At 41.2% G+C, this 14,082-nt stretch overlaps 1 pseudogene; it reads right to left on the bottom strand.

The window, feature by feature from the left end:
• Positions 1-7,003: 7,003 nt before the first annotated feature.
• Positions 7,004-13,715, bottom strand: LOC142384557 (uncharacterized; annotated as a pseudogene).
• Between the last annotated feature and the right edge of the window lie 367 nt (positions 13,716-14,082).

Genomic DNA, 14,082 nt, shown 5'->3' with positions numbered 1-14,082 from the left:
GGCGACCTACGCTACCTGGTTGCGGAGGTAGCTGGAGAAGCTTCGCTTGAGAATTTGCTTTGGTAGCTTTGTTCGCTCGTGACGTCACATTTAGAATGTTCAATTTTTAAAGGCCCCGCGGCTGTGCAGCACCCCCGCGAAAAAGAACAAATGAGGAAAGAGAGGGCAGGGACACGAATAAACGTGTTGTTATTTACAATTTGTTATACAAGATATACATCACGTTACAAATTATGTAAAACTACATTAGGTACACCTGAGAAGAGCAGGAATAGCAGAGGCAGCTGTGGAAAATAAACTAAATTCGAAATAAAATCCAAAATCCGAAATAAAACTTAATTGCAGTGAGAAAGGTATGCGTGGGGTTACTACACTATTGTATTGAAGCACTCGACACGGCAATTGCAACAGTCTCAGGATTAAACGACTATTGTTTGGATAGGAACCAAAGTTTACATGTCTGTTTCCGCGAACCCCGCGGATTGTCGGACCCCTACAATCTGTGGATTGTCATTGGTTTTCGCAGAAACGCGTCATAGCTCATTACCATAATATTAGCTTCAGTTTAATTGCTGGAATCCGCTCTGGTCGCTCAGTTCTCTTCGCCCCTGGCGAATCCGCTCTGGTCGCCCTTGTTCGCTCACCCTCCATAGAGAAATAATGATTTCCGGCGCTCAGGTAGCGTAGGTCGCTCTTGGTGTAGCAGCATTTACTCCAGCCGTGTCAGCTGCTGAGGGCCGAGGACAAATTCCTACACAGAGCAAAAAGTATGGTGTAAGCAATGAGTCAAAAAGATTTGTCCATCTGTGCAAGTAATCCGTGCATATTTGGGAAATCTGTGTTTTTACTGGGTTGTGTTGTAATATTTGTCAGAATACAAATTGAAAAGTTACTAGTTGGAAAGTTACGAATTCAAAAGTTACGAATCAAAAAGTTACACATTCAAAAGTTACGAATACGAATTTCTCAAGTGCAAGGAAAGGGGACACATATACGTCTTCGCTTACGTCATCACGCCACAGGCATCACCAACAGAACACAGGAAACATAGATCGAATTCAAACCCCTCAGCGGTCACAGCCGGAGAGATATACCAGTAAAGTTTTAGTTAATAAAATTTAATTTACGTGATTTAAAGCAGAGAGAAAATGGCAGAACAAGGGGCTTCGACAGCTGATGAACCTGTAAGTTAAAGATATTTTACCAGTATTTGTGTAATGATCCTATCTTCTAGATTTCTCTTAATAATTGTTATGTTTTGTCTTTTATCGTTTTATGTGTATTTATGTTTTATAGCCTAACGGCTGTAGGGTTAATTTGTTATCAGCCGTCTGCCATCTGCTGTTGTTTAGCTTCTAGTAGGCTCTAGCCTTCTGCCGTGACCATGTTCTTCATACCTTAGCCTACCCTGTATTGTTAAGCCCATTGAACTGCCTTTTTGTGTATGCAATGAGCTGTGAATAAACTTGTGAATAAACTCGGCACATTTATCTAGGTGTGAGGTTCATGGTGGTAACCAGTTAAAACCCAAAACTACCATCAGACGTAACATGAAGAGGCCATAGGCCTACGTACGCGGAAAGGATTAAGTTGACAAGTGCATGCGAAATCAAATGTATAGGCAATTTCATTTTTACAGGAACCTTTGCTGACACAGCTAAGGGACCGTCTGTTGGCCCAGCTTATTGGCGTACTGGGGCAGCCTAATGTTGACCTGGATTATTTCCAGTTCATTATAAATCAGGAGGCGTTTATACTGACATATGCGTCGACCGTCATCCCGGTACCCACGGATGTTCTGGAGTGCATCCTAAGCCTCCAGGAGAAGCTGAATTTGGCCCTTATTCCTGTCCCACACGCTGTAGTTGTACTAGAACCGCAACAACACGGAAGCGGACGCCCCAAAATGAACATTTCTGAAAACGTATTGGCCCATTTTAGTGATATGGGTTTACCAATTACTACTATTGCAAGCATGTTGGGGGTGAGTCGTAAAACAGTGACCAGGAGAATGCACGATCTTGGATTATCTGGAGCCAGAGCCTCATACAGCCGAATGACTAATGATGAGCTTGATGATGCTGTTCAGAGAATAAAAACAAGACTGCCAGATGCAGGTTAGAAATAACATATTATACAGTAATATAATATAGTAGTTGTATTAATAATAATATAGTAATAATATCACATTATACTAGCCTCAGTATTCTCAATACACAAACAGTGTCAAAGAGTTGACTTAAACATTTTGACTTTGCAGGGTACAGAATGGTGAAAGGCTGCCTGCGAGCAGAGGGACACAGAGTCCAATGGGAGCGGGTGACTCAGTCCATGCACAGGGTCGATGCTGACGGGGTGTTCCGCCGAATGATGCAGCTTGGGTGCATTGTCAGAAGAACATACTGTGTACGCCGCCCATTGTCCTTGGTCCACATGGATACTAACCACAAGCTGATCAGGTAAACTTTGTGAAGTGTCATCATCAGAAACCATACCAAAGCACACTACTGACAGACAACTGAAATGTGACTGCATGTTATACTCTAAATGTTATGCATGTGATTCATAAGAAATTCTGATATCCTTGTACTGTTTTTCAGGTACAACATTGTGATATTCAGGGCAATCGACAGCTATTCTAGAAAGGTATGCTATAAATGAAACACATCAAAATAATTTATAATACCGGGTGATGGGCCTGTGTTAGCCATAAATAACTGATTTCAGGATTTGAGTCATGGCCTGCACACAAAAATAAAGACACTTGATGCAAGGTGCGCCTTTTTTGTTATACTGGCATTGTGCAGGCGTAATTATTTCAGTGGAATATATTGTTGAACATCCAGAAAACTACTTGTGAAATATTTTGCGCATCAGCATGAGGTTAGTTGTCAAGCATTTGTGTCCATCTGTGTGCATAGATCATGTACCTGGAGCCAGCAACCAACAACAGATCAAGCACAGCTCTTACATTCTTTCTGGAAGCAGTGGAGAAATATGGTTGGCCCTCCAGGTAATTTGTGGTTTTATATTTCTTGTATATAAAGTATTGTCCCACGAGAAGATAAAAGAATTTGCAGAAATGCAAAGGTTAAGGCCAACTCACTTCAAACAACTCTATACAGAGGTGGTGAAAGGAAAGGTAAACGAATGGTTTAAGTACAACACATATTACACAGTTGCTACACCATTATTCCACTGTACCTAATGAGGTGAATAAACTGTGTTGTTACTGACATTAGGTCTTACTTTTTTCACCTTTGACTGCTGATTCAATACATGCATAAACTAAGTGTTCTAATGGAAACTACTAATATACATTCTGTAGGGTCAGAGGTGATGAAGGTGTTGAAAATGTGGCAGTAGCTGAAGCTATGTTCAGCGTGAAAGGCACTGGAAGAGGTAGCTTCATAGCTGGAAAGAGCGTCCACAACCAAAGGTAAACTACAAGTTAATTCTGGCGTCAGTTAATAAATCATTACCCATTAGTCAGTTTTATTATCAATGTGTTCACATGCACTGGACACACAAAGGAATTGAAATTATGGTTCTTATGGTTCTCATATTGCCATGCAAAGGCATAGACAGATAGGACAGAGTCCAGCATACTGAAGTCCTGACGTAATAAGCTGTTTGTTAGTCTGATACCAAAGACCCCTTTACCTCTTCCTAGAGCGCAGTACTGGACAAGTTGGGTTTGTTTAATCTCACACCTGTGTGCTTTGTGGGCAAAACTGCTGTACAAGTCTTACAGAGAGGAGTGTGAGCCACTGACGTGGAAAAAATAAAGTATATATGTCTATTTTTAATTGAGTTACAACAGTCAGTATAGTCATGCATTTATTTTGTCTTCAATTCAGAATTGAGCGATTGTGGCGAGATGTCTGGGTCAGCACCACTCAGCTGTTCTATGAGGTGCTTCACAGTCTTGAGGAAGACGGCCTGCTGGATTTGTCCAACGTTGTTCACCTGTTCTGTGCCCATCACATCTTCATCCCTCGTTTGGACAACAACCTCCATACCTTCGCAGAGGCATGGGATAACCACCCTTTAAGGACTGAGGGTGGCCTCACCCCCAACCAACTCTGGGTTTTGGGACACATGTCTTATACGGAAACTGAAGAATCTGAGGTTTGTATATCATGACCAAGTGGGCTCATTTCTCAGTGTGTTCAGAGATCCAACATTTGACATTTTGTTAAACACTTGTTTTCTGGTTATATTAAAAACATTTGTGTATTATGTTTTCTGGTTATATTAAAAACATTTGTGTATTATGTTTTCTGGTTATATTAAAAACATTTGTGTATTGTGTTTTTAAGTATTTACAGAACCCAGAGATGTTCGGGACAGACTGGGAGTAATTTGGTCCGGTCACAAATGATTTTGGCGTTCAAGTACCAGAATATGAATGCCCCATTGCTCCAGCTGCAATGGAAGCCGTGAGGTCTGCAATCAATCCTCAGGCAGATTCTGCATCATTTGGTAAAGACCTGTATGCCACCATGTTGCAGATTGTTACGTCAAGAGTATAGTGATGTACCTTACCTTAACTGTCATAAATTTGAAACTGGAAGGACCCATGCCCTTACCATTTTTTTTTTTACCTCCGTCAAAGAGGTTCCGTGATTGTCCAAGTTTGTTGGTGTGTATGTTTGTTCACACGTTTCTGACCACCAGAGGGCGAAGATACGGCCTGAGCACTTTTCTAGTTTATTAAAGCAACAGCTGCAATTACAAAACCGTAATGGTGTCATTTCACTCATTTTGAACCATACATGTTACAAAGATCATTGAATCTCTTTCCATATAAATTCATTGTAAATCAACTTTTCACACTGAATGATTTTAATTAAGTACAGTTCATTCCATTTTGTCACCAAATCCAATCCGAGACTTAAGGTGATTAAACGTCATGATCACTTAAATTACCTTTCAACTCACTAACATACTGTTAAGTTATTGTTACCAGAATGGCAATGACCAAGTTGTAGTGCAGTACTAAAGACCCTGTTTTATGTTACAGTACTGTAACAAGTACAGTAGTCCAGAGGTCTTCAACAGGGGGTCCGCGGAGGTACTGCAGGGGGGTTGCGAACAGTTTTTTCTCACAAATTGTGTGCAAACATGTGCCATCCACAGATGGTTTGAGGATTCATTGTCCAATCTACATACATGTTTAAAGTTAAAATCTGTGGATTATTTGAATAGCTCAGTGTTATATGCAAGATGTTTGTTTATAAATGGCAGTGGCACGGCCACCCTGTACCTTGCACATGTTTGTAATAAAAACATGAATATATTAACCTGTGTATTATTTGAATAGCTTAGTATTGAATGTACAATAACAGAGTGGCTATGTTTATACACGGCACTAGGCCCCGTTAAATATAAAACACAATTGTATGCCATATAAATAGTAGGGGGATCCCTGCTCCAACTCTCCATCAGTTTGGGGGTCCCTGGCCTGAAAAACGTTGAAGACCCCTGTAGTAGTCTATAAGGGCGAACCCATGGCTAAAACATGCGTGTAACAAGCAGAGGTGTCATAAGTAAAAGTAAAGCTAAATTTGTGGTGTAAGTACAACACTAGCACATGATGTTACATAGATGTTACACCAGTTAATCCATTGTAAATATATAAGGCTGATAGGTTTTTGGTGTTTTTCCAGTAACAACAGTCTAACAAGAACCCACTACAAATTTGATCCAACCAGCGCAGAGGTAGCTGATCACAAGAGAAGTACACTAGTTCTTTTTTTACTTTTACTTTTGACACCTCTGATAACAAGTGATGACAAACAAATGGCAATTGTGTCTGTTTTTTTTTTTTTTAAACATTTTCAATTAAAGCCACAAGCTTAGATGCCTAAATTCATAGAGCAGTTTTTTTTTACTATCTTACAATCAAGTGTCTTGAGCACACCTAAATATATGCAAATGATTTCAGAAATAGAGGCTATGTTTAATTCCACATTTCTAGCACTTCATTCACCTACCACATGATGGAGCTATAACAGACAGCAATTCAGTCACAATTCAGACAGTTTGTGGTCATCACATTCATTACCCTGGTAGGTTTCCGTGTTGCCATTTCAATCTTATAAAAATGTTTGTGTGCATTATATACATACACCTGTGAGGTTGTACAGCTTGGGAAACTGTAAAATGAATTCGTCGCACATTTCCTGTTTTTTTAATTAGATACCTAAATTCATCAAGCCGTCATTTAGTCATCATACAACATATCCCTTGAATTCCTCTTTTATAATGTCTTGAGCTCATGTATAACCACAATGAGGCAGATCTGGTGTATTGTTTAGGTCTAGTGTTTTAAATTGCACATTACTAGCAGTTCATTCATCTGCCACACGGTGGCACTATACCAGGTTGCCATTTCAGTCATGTAGAAATGTTTGTATTCATATACACACACCTGTGGGGTTGTACAGCTCGGGTAACTCTGTAAAAAGAATTGGTGACACATTTCCTGTTTTTTAATTAATAATACGTCTGGGTCTCTTTGCTCAAGCTGCTGCCCCCGCGACCCGATCCCCGGACCAGCGGAAGATAATGGATGGATGGAATTTAATTTTGTTATCTTACAACACATTGAAAATCCCTCTTCAATTCGTCATCTACAATGTCTTGAGATCATGTATATCCGAAATTAGGCAGATCCGATGTGTGGTTTAGGACAAGTGATTCAAATTCCATTGTATATAAATTTTAAAAAAGTCCAATTAGCTTAACTTCTATATGCCAGCCCGAACCTCTATGCTTTAGGATGCGTTATGGGGCTCTGTAGAGTCCCTGGACCGCACCCTACCCTGGTGCGAAGTCAAATCCAGATTTGATTCATGCCAAGCCAACCGCCTCAAAATGGCCCGAATGTGCGTGAACAAGAACAAGAAAAACAAATAATAACATAAAAACAATAAAAACATTAATAAGAACATTATAAAAATAACACTCTATTGACCGTGTGATATTTCATCAGAGGTTAGACTCTGTAGAAACCACCACTGCCACAGATGGCCCGACCAAACACAGTGGTGAAATTTTCAAAAGTGTTGAGATGCTGCACCGGCAGTGTGACCGTTTGAGTGCACGCACTCACTGTGGGGTAGCACACACTGTGTGCACACTCCCCCAGGTTTTCGGTACAGTTATGGTCAAATTGAAAGGTTATTCTAAATTGCCTCTTTTCTGCTGGGAGGATGGGGACATGAGACTGAGACTGACCCGTCAGCCATTTAAGGACGTCCCCTATGGTCAGTCTCAGAGCCTTTGTTGCAGCTGTAGACTCCTCCGTACAGCCCACAGACTCCTCCCAGACTTCTGTGATAAGAAGATCACAACAATCATTCAACAACATTAGTCTTGTAGAAATATGGGGCAAATTACTCTAACGCATTGCTTTTATTCATAGGTAACGTAGTAACGCAACAGATTACTTTTAATTGATAGTACATTGTAACGTAACTAACTACTTTCAAAAGTAACAATAACCAACACTGTTAGTGAGTGTGTGTTTAGCTAGTAAGATTGACAGCTACTAGCAATTTTGGCTGGTGATGGTGATGAAAAACATATATATATTTTTTTTTAGATCCCTGCTTGAATGAATGCGTGGATAAAAAACACTTTATGCATTTCAGTGTGATGTTAATTACCTTTCTCCTCTACCTGCTCCAGGAAGTCCTGGAGGAACTTCATGACCTTCCTCTCTTCTCGCTCCTTTTGAGTGCCCCTGTCGCTGTACTCAGCTTTTGAGTTCATTAATATGAAAAGGCTGTCAGGCTGTAAAGAGTAAAGGCAGTTAACAGAAAATATGGCATTTCAGGCAAAGATTACCATATAGGCCAAAATTGGGAAACACCTAGTTTTATCTGAATGGTACACACTTGATCAACCACCACCCCCAAACCACTACATCCAGGCAAATCACAACTCATGCGCATCTTTGAAAGTGTGGGGAAGCACCAGAATCATACCTCCCCAAAGGAGGGGACTTTCACTTTGGTTCATTGTGTTTTGTTTTTTTTAATTCACAAATGTAAATTGCAAGAGATTCATTTACCTATTCATGAGTGCCCTTACTGGCTGATTGCTTTAGACCCACCCCTCACTAGTAGCCAATGCTTGAAAAGGAGGAGGGAATAATGTCTTTATATTCTATGTTGTGACACCAGTATGGTTTGACTGATGAAGACGCACTGCGTCGAAATGTTAGTCATGCTTGCACCACAATAAAATAACAGAAAAACGTATCCTGTGTACTGCAGTCATCCTTGGCCCAGTCTCTCTGAAGTGGACCAGCTTGTTTTCTAAAAAAAAAAAAAAACCCAAAACATGTTAAACTATTTACCTGTTCCACTCTTCCAGGGACGAAGAGTCCCTGGCATGCCTCTGGGTAAGCGGCCATTTGGCTCTGCAGACCATACAGCTGTAGGCCTTTATGGAGCTGCAACAGCATGGGCATGATCCTCATGGTGGAATGAAGCACAATTGCCCTTACAAGAGAAGCACACAAAAATGTTCCGTTTTAAAGTAACATTGTTGATATTACAAGTGTTATGGTCCAAGTGTTATGGTCCAAGGTAAAGGCCACAGCAAAAGAGGGAGGCGAGAGGTTGGATTTTCAAAGTAAAAACTGAAGCACAAATTAACTAACAAAACCATAAAGAATGAGGGGGGTCAAAGTCAGCCATCAGTAGTGAGTGCATGTTGGTTGTTGATAGATGTGTGTAGTGTGGGTGCCAAATGCAAGTAGGAATGCAAGTAAGAAGCTGTGGCTGTAAGGGCTGGGGGAAGGTGCTGCCACTGATCCATCAGTCCTGGCCCCTGGAGTCCAAACCAAAGCACCAAATCAAATCGTCGGACCAATATGACAAAACAAAACGGACAAGGCAGCACCAGTCTCAAGAACTCAACAAAGTAGAAGGTCTGTGCTCGAAATAAAATAAATGTAAAAACACTAACCGGATGATGCTTGCCTTGTTCTCCAACTTTATTATTCTGGAATAGCCGCAGTTGACGATTTCATCCGTCCACTCCAGCAGAGTTCCTGCATCTGTGCAGTTTTCAACCTAAGTAGAACATAGAGAAATAACATTTGTACAGCACAATCCCCAAACCTGTCGACGAAAAAGAACTGACAGCTGCCTTTGGTTCGAATGCCGCTATTAAAGTTACACAAAATACTTACGTTTTTTATAAGCTCTGCCGACTGGCAGTCGGCCACATCATTTACGGTGAGGTTGCAATGCTGCATTTCCCCATTGCAGAGGACGTCGTAGCACCAGTTTTTTAAAAAAGCTGGGGGCGGTCCTCCCTGGGCCAGGCTCATCGCCATAATTTCCCCTACCATTCTAAACACATACACACACTTGACTGTCATTTTGGTTTGAACACTTTCCAAACGGACACTTTAATCATCCAAAATATGTAACACCAACCGGAAGTTGTCGTTCTCCAAGTCGGTAGTGGAATACTTCGGCCATTTCCCCTGATCCCCAGGGCCTTCAAAAAAACGAGTTTCCACTGCCAACATCACGTCTATGAAAGAAACACAGAAACACACACACAAACTTTGTAGCATTAATTCACGAAAATCACAAGTTTCTTTAGGCCTGTGAACAAAGTATGAGACGCTCGACACAGCACAACAATACACCATTGACACCCCCCCCCCCCCGCCCCCAAATAGGCTTACCTGTAAGAAATTCCTTTCGGAGTGCCCCCGTGTCCACTCCAGCTTCTCCCAGGAACACCACCTTAAGAATGTTGACAGGAGATGCTGTTTTTTCCTCTGCCACTGATCCAGGGTGCTCTCCAACAAATTTTGCCGATCGACGCAAAGTCTGAATTCTTTGCCGGCGTCAACGCGATTGGCTAGGAACTGAAGCACATCTTCAGCACTTGAAAAGGAAATGAATAAACCATGGCATAAAAAAAAGAGGGACAATGAATGTTTGGGGCATGTACAGTAGAATTTTACACTTAAAAAATGATACCAACACACACACACACACACACACCTTTTCTGTATAGTGTTGGCCCCTGTGGTAAACGTGTGGACGAGGTCAGAAGACCTAATTTAAAACAGAAGGCTTGTTTAAGTTTTGTGCATGTACAGGAGAAATGAAAAAGGCTTTGTGTAGGGCTGACAGTAAAGCTGGTATATAATGTAATAATCCTGGACTGCACGTTTCACTTTTCTGACTTTTTAAGAAAACCTACTCACAGAGCTGCTGTTTAACCGCAAATCACGCCTTACAAACAGAATGGGGCAACAGTCTTAATTTTTTCAAATTTCTCCTCAGCTCCCTTGCTGCATAAACACACTTATGTAGTCACACACACATGCAAAAAGGCACATATTACATTTGATGCAAAACATAAAAGGTTATCACAAAGAGACAGTCTTACTTTGAAAGCTCAATATCATCTATCATCTAAAATACAGCATTATATTCTTTGCCTACATCACCCTTCCTCCATGCGTACATACGTTTAAACACTTATAGAAGGTAAATATGAAAGTACAAAAATGGGCTATAATCATTACATTTGTCATTAGCGTAAACAAGACAAGGGTATTACCTTTCAGTGGAACTTGTGGCATCTCCACAATCAGCAGCATGAGCCTCGATAGTGTGTGTGGGGAAGGCTATGCCACAAACTGGACATTCTGCAGTCTAAAAATAATAAAACAACAAAAATGTCTGCATGGCAAGTAATGACAATGCAATTTTACAACAAGGAAATTTCCCTGGCCATTTCCATTTTACCCTTTCAGTATACAAATAAACAAATCTCACCATCTCTGTTTGATTGTCTGGACTGTCAGGAGAATATTGGTCAACACTCTCATTTTCCTACATATGAAAAAACATTTAATTATTCAATAAGGTCTACAATTATTAGACCTAATAATGCACAACCTATTCCATAGTTTTAAAATACCTCCTCCGAGACACTGCATAAATCCACATCGATGGTGCAGTTGTTGATGTGGCTCGGTAGGCCCTGAAGAGGAATCATGAGGCCGCATTTTCGCCTTTGGCATCTCCCTAAACTCCTTCGCATCTGGAGGGAGGGGTGTCACATCTAGCTGCTCCTGTATCGGGGCAATGTACAGGGTGTACCTCCCACTGTTGCTTGCAGCTTTAATAATTTGCCCACTGTACCCTTCCGATTCCGGCGGTAACACGACTAATTTCCGCTGCCCACCTCCACCTGCAAAATGGTAAATCTGCTTTAATATTTAAAATGGCAGCCGTGAGAGATCCACCTTTTTTGAAACTACTAAAAAAATACACAAGAACCATTTAAAAAATAAATACATTAAGATAGAAACATAGTTAATATCTTGCTCACACACAACACACCAGTCCATTCAGTCCACAGCTATCCTGAACATAGACAAGCAGCTCATACCTGAGGATTTATGTAACATCCAGCCTCCAGAGACTCCGGCAAGTTTCGGAAAGGCCTCCAGAAGTAAATCTGTCAACTTGCAGAACACATTTCAACATGTAAAGGCTTTGCATCTGAACAGTGCATGGCATTTTAATACCCTGCTCAACAATATGGGAACACCAAGACATCTCAGTGCAACTCCGAAGTCATACTTCTCTGAAACCAGTCAATACAGTTAGGAAGCTACACTGGCTATGAATCCACTTTGCCCACTGTTGAGTCATATTTAAGAAGCATATTGATTGCAGTACATTAATTACCAAATACTAATTAATGTATGACCCGTATTACCTCATCTTGCCACCTTGTCCTTGGTGGACGTAGGACAACAGAAACAGCCAAAGTAGCAAAACACTATGGATACCTTGGAGTGTGTTGCGTCCTCTGTTACAGTCAAAGACCGCTTCCCTAGGCCAGCCAGCATCAGCTCCATTTCCTCCTCACCCTTGGGGGTCCTGGAACGCTGTTCGTCCAGCAAGAAGAAGTTGACCATGTAACTTCTTTGGGGCTTTGTGTAGGGCACGAACCTCTTTTTCCCCCTCGCCTCTCTGCGAAAAAGTCCAGGAAAAGACCTAAAAATAGAAGAACTTTGTTAATGTCAGGGCTCTGTTGAGGTGTTCAAGTCCAGACAGAAGACCTCCATGTTCTCCACACATAATAAAAAGGCTTAGTATTAAGCATGCACTGGTCTGAATATCCCTTTATCACCTGCACCTAAGGCACATTCACTAATTGCTGGAATCATTGCTATTGTGAACAGACAGATGAAAAACATGGCTGTTTTTCCCTCTTCAATCCAGGATGCCCACCTCCATAACCATAGCAAAAATAAACTTACCTTGTCAACTCCTGCTGAACAGAGCGACGGCCTTCAGGCTGCCCATTTTGGGGCTGTCCCCCAGAAGGCTGCCCATTCCCTTGTCTGACAAAGAGAGCAATATACAGATTGAATGATCGTAATATATGTCATATAGCACACATGTACCGATTTACACTGCTTGTTTGGGGTTACTTGATTACCCTAAACAGAGGCAGACAAACTTGCAAACTTTCAACTGACTTGACAGGTGGGTAGAGATGTTATACTCAATTGATCAAAACAACCTGACAGTTAAAAGATTATATTGATTTTACATTCCATTCAGTTTGGTTGTCATTATTCATGGTGTTTGGCATGTAATAAGGGCAAATAGCAATTGTGATACAAGCACAGAATTTATAAAAGGAAATTCAAGGGTCATGTACAGATGGGAAGCGGCAAATATGTATTGTGTACACTACAGATTAAATGCAGTCATGTGTAGACAGATAAGGTAACGTGAAGGTGGGCAGGATGTGTATGATGTGTGTAGGGTCTATACAAATACATTAACAATAGCAGATGATTGAGACCACAGACATGAACAACATGGCAAGGGTTTTTTTTTTTTTTTTTTTTTACCTCGTCAATTCCTGAGTAACCCCAGAAGGCTGCCCATTTCCTTGCCTGACAAAGAGAGCAATATACAGATTGAATGATCTTAATACATGCCATAGCTAGCAATACACACAATTGATTTACACTGCTTGTTTGGTGCTACTTAGATACCCTAAACAGAGGCTGACAAACTGAGTAGAGAAAGTAAAAGTCCTGCATGCTTCTAAAACCCCCTTTGCAGTTCTAAAACCAGCAACCTGAATGATGGTAGATGGAGTTAGCGTGTTGCGCTAGCTGATACTTTTCTTGCACGTGTTGGCGCATAGAACTAGCCGTTCTGTTTTAAACATGTGGTTAGGGTTTTGTCATCGGTCGCTGGGGCACTGTGACACGAGCGGGTGTCACTTGAGAAAATAAGGACTCTGGGTTCTTGTATTAGATGATTTACCAATACCTCAGGGTTAACTTAACCTCCATTACTACTTCACCAGGTTCCTGACATACTCCCCTTAACAAAACAACACGTACCTTGCCTGGACATGGCCCTGTCCTTGCACCTGCCTATCAAAACAACACATACCTTGCCTGGACATGGCCCTGTCCTTGCACCTGCCTGCTCTGAGCCTGACCCATAGCGCCTAGCAGGCTCACTAGGCTCCTTGCTGTCTGCAAGATGTAATTTAACTGAACAGAGACATCAATTACGCTACTGAATACATCGCCAACAATATATCAGAACAATTAAGTATTTTACCAATAAAGTTACAAGACCCAAAGTGCACTGCACGCCTACCTGCTCTTGATCCGCCATGGCGAGAAACAAAGTGTACGTCGTCCAAACTAGTAGCTAGAATGTAACTGGAATATTGGTGGCCGTTGTTCTGTTTGTTCTACTTCTTGTTCTTCTTCTTCTTATTATTATTATTTTTATTGACGGTTGGTCTTGCCCGGGGTTTAGTTCTAGCGCCAAAACCTCTACGCATGCGCATTGATGTGGTTGATGTCGACCGAATTTTCTTCTGTTGGTGATGCCTGTGGCGTGATGACGTCAGCGAAGACGTATATGTGTCCCCTTTCCTTGCACTTGAGAAATTCGTATTCGTAACTTTTGAATGTGTAACTTTTTGATTCGTAACTTTTGCATTCGTAACTTTCCAACGAGTAACTTTTCAATTTGT

This window comes from Odontesthes bonariensis, chromosome 7, assembly GCF_027942865.1.
Source record: "Odontesthes bonariensis isolate fOdoBon6 chromosome 7, fOdoBon6.hap1, whole genome shotgun sequence".
Classification (NCBI taxonomy): Eukaryota; Metazoa; Chordata; class Actinopteri; order Atheriniformes; family Atherinopsidae; genus Odontesthes; species Odontesthes bonariensis.
Note: the sequence above shows the minus strand (reverse complement) of the source record. Positions and strands in the feature narration are given on the sequence as shown.